This window comes from Lipotes vexillifer, unplaced genomic scaffold (assembly GCF_000442215.2).
Source record: "Lipotes vexillifer unplaced genomic scaffold, Lipotes_vexillifer_v1.1 scaffold602, whole genome shotgun sequence".
NCBI classification, from domain to species: domain Eukaryota; kingdom Metazoa; phylum Chordata; class Mammalia; order Artiodactyla; family Lipotidae; genus Lipotes; species Lipotes vexillifer.
The window spans coordinates 2,464,438-2,471,834 of record NW_006790307.1 but is presented as its reverse complement, the minus strand read 5'-3'; positions in this window follow the sequence as shown (position 1 = coordinate 2,471,834).

Below are 7,397 nucleotides of genomic sequence, written 5' to 3'. Positions count from 1 at the left end.
GGCATTCCTGCTCCAGAATCAAACCCGGAGGGAGTGAGTCAAATTGACTGATCTTGTGTCAGCTGACTGTCCTTTGGTAGTCAATCCTTAGTCATGAGGGAAAAAAAGAAATATGGTAGAAGGATCTTCCAGGCACTCCTTTGCATTTCATGATGGGAGTGCAAGAAACCCAGATTTACCAGCCTGACTACACATATTGAGGATGATGAGATTCTCCAAAAGAAAGCAAAATCGCCATTAGGAAGAGAGAAGATATTTAATTGTCAAAAGGGGAAAAGTGGCCTCTAAGGGGATTTTCAGAGGACCTCACGGAATGGCAAAACCTTCAGTGGATTTTATGAACTATCTTTCTTTTTGACATTCTAGGACAATCCTTGAAACTTTTAGCACTTGAATAAGCAACAGCAAAGAAGCTCATCATTGCCGTGACTGCTCAGATACTGAATCAGCTTTTGTACATCCCACCTGGGAAGGCTTCTGGCGCTAAGACTGACTTGACAAGCACCACACCTGTTCCTTCTTCCTGGTGCAGAGCTCACCTACATTTCCAAGCTTTCCTTTCAGTTGTGTGTGGACATAGGACTGAATTCTAGCCCAAAGAATATGAGTAAAAGTGATGTTTTCCACCCTCCACGTTCAGTCCTCCATTATCCTTCTCTGTTTACCAGCCCGATACAAATGCACACAGTGATCTCACAGTCCAAATACTGAAGACGGCAGAGTCACAGAATGAAAGGATCCCAGTCCTGCAAGAAGAAAGATACCTGCTGCTCTGATACATACATTTTGGATTTTACATGAGTAAGAAATAAACTTCTCTTAGGTTTTAGCCATTATACATTTGGTAGGCATTCACGTTACATCAACTAATATAGCTTCTGAAGCCCTGTATCTTGACTACAGCTTTTACCTAAATAAAGGAATGTGTATTTCATACTTTAAAATAAACATTTTAATGTGTTTTAAAGGCTTTAAAGCAAACACTTACTGCCTGTTCAGACTTGTTTGGCTCTTAAAAACCATTCTCTTCATATTTATAGTAATGCTGAAAGATATTTGCTAATATACTTTCCTCTTAGGAATATCTTCCTAGGACTTTTTCAATTTGAGAAGCCTATCAGGCCATTCTGTTCATTTGTTATTCAACACACTTTCTAATTTTGTTTTTTCCCATTCTGATATTTTTTCTTTTTTCCTGTTTTTGTTTGTTTGCTTGCTTGTTTTAACAGAATTTTCCTCGTTCCACAATGGATTTGAGTTGACTGACATTTAAAGGTTCCGCCTATTCTTATCATTTTGAAAGGCAATGGGTACCACACTGCCAAGTAAGAAAACTAAAGTTCTCATCCTTTTTCTTCAAGTAGTCTTGCTTCTTTCCAATTATAGCAGATTTATTACTCCAGACAACGCTAAGCATATGTCAGTGTCTTTAATTAAGATTCAGCTTCCTCAAACTTGATGATGTATGATACGCCCTTTTTGAAAATTAGAAACATCATTTGCTACTTAGGATCATTGATCATGACTTATATTCTGGTCACACTTCTGATTTCATTGGGAAATTTATTAAACCCACACCAAAAAAAAAGCACGCCCTGCATCCTCTCAGATTATCTTCTTTCAAAGAAGAAAAAAAACGTCAATCGCAAGAGGGGAAATCTAAATGACTTATTACAAAGCATTCAGTCTATGCTTCCATTAGGAAAGTGAAAAGACTCAAGACGGAAATATTTCTTGTCACTCCAGATGTCATTTGAAGAAATACTCTTCTAGTCTGCTTTCTCAGCAAGATTAGCTCCACTCTCTTCTATTGGCCTGTGGTCGGGGGTTTCCCCCAAGCTGCCTTCCATCTCTTGGCAATAGGCAGTGACTTGGCTAGTTAAGTTTTCTTTTTAGTCACCTGATAGGATTTCCCAGGACAGAGGTGTCAATTCCCCTCTCCTTCCCGTGGGTCACCCTGAGAAAGAAGGAAATTGCTCGTATCTCCCCACCTGGCTTGATGTCATACTTCCTTCTTTGGCACAGCATCTTGGTGCCCTCAGATATTTCAGCCTCTGCAAGAGGACAAAGGCTTTTGGTGACAGCGTTGTTCGGCAGTGTTCTCTGTAGCAGAGTCATGAGGCTGACTTCCTCTTATTTGAAGAACTATAAGAAAACCACCTACAGAGCTCCCAGGGCTGCAACAGTTGGTTTTGCATCTTCCCCCTGCTGAGGTAACCACGCCCACTATTACAGCTGCAACAGCTGAAGCGAGGAGTAGAAACTGGGCAAAAGTGTCTAAATCCATATGAAGTGGAATGCTCTAAATAACCTCACTGGAAGTTTTGCTCATCAAAGAAAAAATCCAAGTTACCCTCACATGCCTGCCTCACCCATTAGATTTTAAGGTCCTAGAGGGAGTGCACTGTATCTGTCTCCTTTATCTCTCTCAAAGTGCCAACTTTGCATGGGTGTCCAGTAATGTCCTATAACCCTTGACCACCAGCCTGGAGGACGAAGCCATCAAGGCCACTTGACCAGGGCTGCAAGCTCAAAGAGACCTCAATTTTTTAGCTGCAGTTTAGTGCCAAGTCTGTACAGGGAATAGGGTGATACCTCATTATACCTGCTGATTTTAGCTTTACTCTATACCTGCCCTCTATTCTAAGAGCTGTGTTACCACCAATCACAGAAGCTGCTGCTAATGGTCTCTCACTATTCCATATTGTTAACAAACCACTCTCATGAACGATGACTGACTAATGTGGGATTTAAAAAAGTGTTCGTGTCATAACGGCTCCTCTTTATATGGTGACCCTCTCTTCCTTGAGAATACAGTCATCTCAGATGTCATTAGTTTTCTATGTTATTCATATATGCTATATATACAAACAATTTAATTGTATACAGTACTTGCTTGATGGCATAGGATTAATAAAAATTATTTTTTTTAATTATTTCTTCAACATATTATCACGGTTAATAGCACAGACAAAGAAGCCAGACTAAGTCTGATTTCTGTCTCCGGCTGTGCGAACCTAGGAGAGTTTCGTAAACTCTGAATTTAGCTGCTAATAATGGTAACTGCTTCACAGGGGTTTCATGAGAATCAAACAAATGAACCTTGTGGAAACAACGCTTGGCATACTGTAAGCCCTAAACATGTTCACTATTTTTATTTCATTTTCATCTTTTTTTATTTGTAAACTGATTTACAAAACTTATATTCATGCATTTCCTCATTTCTAATTTATTTGTTCACGTCAGTGGAAACTTTTATATAGAGAAACTGCCTTATGTTGGGTTACAACAGCAGAGTCTAAGCCAAGGATCATTTGGGTGATGATGCCCGGAAGCACAGGCAGGAAGCAATGAGGAGACTCAAGGGAGAGAGAAGGTCCATAGAGGGAGGTTAACAGACAGGAACCACCGTATGCAACTGGGACTCAACCCACAAAAGACCTCTGCGCGAGGGTATAGATCATACCTAAAAGACATCCTACACAAGGGGCGAGGAAGTTGGGCTATTTATCCTCTGACTCTCTTCATCATTGTCTGAGGGCTGCTCCCAGGGACACTAACCTCCTAGCACTTCCGGCCTTCCCCACACCCAGACAGAGAGAAACCCTCAGGCCAAGGAATAGAAAGTTGTTACCCTTTAACATTTAACGCAGTGGGTAAGGACAGGAAGGGAGGCTGCTGAAAAGATAAGGGCAAGACACCAGCAGCATTTACTATGGTCAATTCTGTTACCACTCTGTTAATTATTCCCTAATAATTTTTCCCATTTTTATTATACTCTTTTTATTTTTCAGTCATAATAACAGTACATTGACAAGTTGCATTTGTCAGGACTCTCTGGGCAGCAAGTGATGGAAATCCCAGCTACACTATTTTAATCAAAGAGGAGTGTTTATTGGAAGCAATCTGAGAAATCGCGGGTAACAGAGGGAGAACCTCAGGGACATCTGGAACCAGGGACCCGCGCTGACAAGGACTCGTCTCCCTGGCTCTCATCTCTGCTGCTCCTGGTGAGACAATTTCAATCTCACCTACCACAGAGCAGCATCCTCCACTTGGGAGGAAACTTGGCTGTCAAAACATTCCTCCAAAGCTTCATATTTCACAGATTTTTGCCCCCAGAGATAGACTAACATTTTTTTCAATTCCAGTTTGAAACATTGTACTAATTCATTAAATACTTGTTGATGTGCTAGACATCCTTTTAAGCACTGGGGATACAGCAATAATTTTAAAAAGAGACAAAACCCCTGTCCCCATGGATCGTACATTCTGGCGGAAGAAACTGACAACACAGAAACACACAGTTATGTAATATAATGTCAGGAAGGGACTATTGTATGAAAAAGCAAGTAGGAGAAGGGGCTGGTACCTTTTTTTTTATTGTGGTAAAATAAACATAACATAAAACGTACTATCTTAACCAGTTTTAAGTGTACAGTTCAGTAGTATGAAGTACATCCATATGGTTGTGTAAACTTCACCACCATCCACCTACAGAACTCTTTTCATCCTACAAAACTGAAATTCTGTACCCATTAAACAATATCTCTCCATGACCCCCTCCCTCTAGCCCCTGGCAACCTCCATTCTACTTTCCTTTTTTTTTGAAACTTCCCCTTTCCCCCCACATCCCAGCTTCAGTTAACCAACACTCTACTGTTACTATGAGTTTGACCTTTTTTTTTTTTTTAATTTCACACGTAAGTGAGATCATGCAATATTTGTCTTACATCTGGCTTATTTCACTTGTGACATAATGTCCTCCAAGGTCATCTATGTTATCACAGATGGCAAGATTTCCTTTTTTTAAAAGCTGAATAATATTTCATTATATGTAGATAATTACATATCTATCTACATATATCACATTTTCTTCATCCATTCATCCACTGACGAACATTTAGATTGTTTCCATGTCTTGGCTATTGTGACTAATGCTGCAGTGAACAAGGGACAGTGCTACTTTAAACAGACGGGTCAAAGAAAGCTCTTCTGAGGAAAGAACATTCGAGCAGAGACCTGACTGAAGGGAAGGAGGGGGTCAGGGTCATGGCTGGGAGGAGGGTGACCAGGCAGAGAAAATAACAAAATAGAAACATCAAACATGGGAGCATCGTGAGCCGGCGCTGGGTTAGAGCAAGAAAGCTGGTGTGACTGGACCTGAGGAGCAGGTAGTGGGGTTAGAGAAATAGCCAGGGACCAGCTCATTCAGCCATAGGAAAACAAAAAGTGGATTTTATTCTAGTAAACAAATGGGTAGTCTCCATTGGGTTTTGAGCAAGACAGTGAAACGATCTGACATATGTTTGGTTTTTTTTTTTAACATCTTTATTGGAGTACAATTGCTTTACAATGGTGTGATAGTTTCTGCTTTATAACAAAGTGAATCAGCTGTACATATACATATGTCTCCATATCTCCTCCCTCTTGTGTCTCCCTCCCTCCCACCCTCCCTATCCCACCCCTCTAGATGGTCACAAAGCACTGAGCTGATCTCCCTGTGCCATGCGGCTGCTTCCCACTAGCTATCTGTTTTACATTTGGTAGTGTATATATGTCCATGTCACTCTCACTTCGTCCCAGCTTACCCTTCCCCCTCCCTGTGTCCTCAAGTCCATTCTCTACGTCTACGTCTTTATTCCTGTCCTGCCCCTAGGTTTGTCAGAACCTTTTTTTTTTTTTAGATTCCATATATATGTGTTAGCATACGGTATTTGTCTTCCTCTTGCTGACTTACTTCACTCTGTATGACAGACTCTAGGTCCATCCACCTCACTACAAATAACTCAATTTCATTTCTCTTTATGGCTGAGTAATATTCCATTGTATATATGTGCCACATCTTCTTTATCCATTCATCTGTCGATGGACACTTAGGTTACTTCCATGGATCATTTAACTTTTGCCACAACTCACTCTTATCCATTGATTTGGAAACCATATTCAAAGTAATCCTCTTTACTGAGAATTGGCCCACTGATGCAGCAGAAAGGTGCCGTTAACTATCATTTCCACCAACAGCTGAGGTTGTGGTTTTGCATTCAGCACTTTTTTTCCTTGTGTGCAGTATAGAGTAAAAGATGTTACTAATGTAGTAATGTGAGTAATCCACCAAACCTGTGGTTACCACTACCATGAAAATTTTCTTTCTCAGCAGAAAAGTGTCATTGGTCATCCCCAAGATGTTACACCTGAACAGAAAAAAAGTGAATAATATTGGCTTCTTACATTTTTGTCTAGGAAATAAAACTTAGTTCTTCACTTGTGGTTAAAGGTAAATAACTGTGGTGACACCAGTATTTCATTAAGAGATGAGTTAAGCAGGAAGCAGCAACATGAGATGTATCATCAGTGAATTTGACACTTACGTGATTCACTTTGTTTTACTAATACAAATAGCAAATATAAAAATTATTTCTATGTACTTATTAAACTTTCTCCTTTGAATCACCTCACAACAACACATACCATATTAATGTTTTGCTTTCTTAAATGTTTCTCTTTTTTCTTTGAAAAGAAGTCCAACAGATTCTTTTCTGCTCCATCAATGGTACATCGATTCTTCTAGTTTCCTACTCAGTTGGTGTCTCAAAGAACAATGAGAACTAACATCGTTGTTTCTAGAACCAGGGTTTGTTCTAGGGCTATGATAGGAGAACCTAACAATAATAAGTTGGGTGGCCTTCAAATAAGGAGCCTCATGATACGTGGTTTTTAGACAGAAATGACAACTCCAGTTTGGAAAACCCACACACTGGGCACCTCTGGACCTTTCCAAAGCTTCCTTGAATCCACCATTCTCCATCTCTGCTACCTCTTCCCTGGTCTAAGTTGCCACCGTCTGTCACATGTCCCACTGCAAGTGCCCTTTAACTGCTTCCCAAGCTCCCACTCCTACAATGAGGGATGAGAATCCATGAGTAAGTTTGCTTTCCCTGTGGTTGGTCAAAACCCATGTCATACAGTTTGTTAAATATTTTTATTACCATCCCTGCCCACAACTTTTTTTGGCCACGTACTAGCTAGAGTGATCTTAACCGTGTAAATCATGGCTTGCCACTCCCCTGATTATAATGATTTTATCTGGCTGACAACATCTGAAACCACTGATCTATCTTAACATCAAGAAAAGAGAAACAATCAGGCATTATGTGCTGTCTGAAGTGATGCAATAGGCAATCCATAGCACCACTGTGAAGTATTCTTGCCAAAAAATCAAAACTGAATCTGACCATGCCTCTGCATCTAATAACCAAGTTACAGGAAATTCTATGGATGAGAGGGGCATGTTAAGTGTCACTGTGGGGATACCAACAGCAAAATGCAAAGTTGGAAAATCTTATAGGACAAGTAATCTGGTTTCTCCAACCAATAAATATTAAGACTGAGAGAGA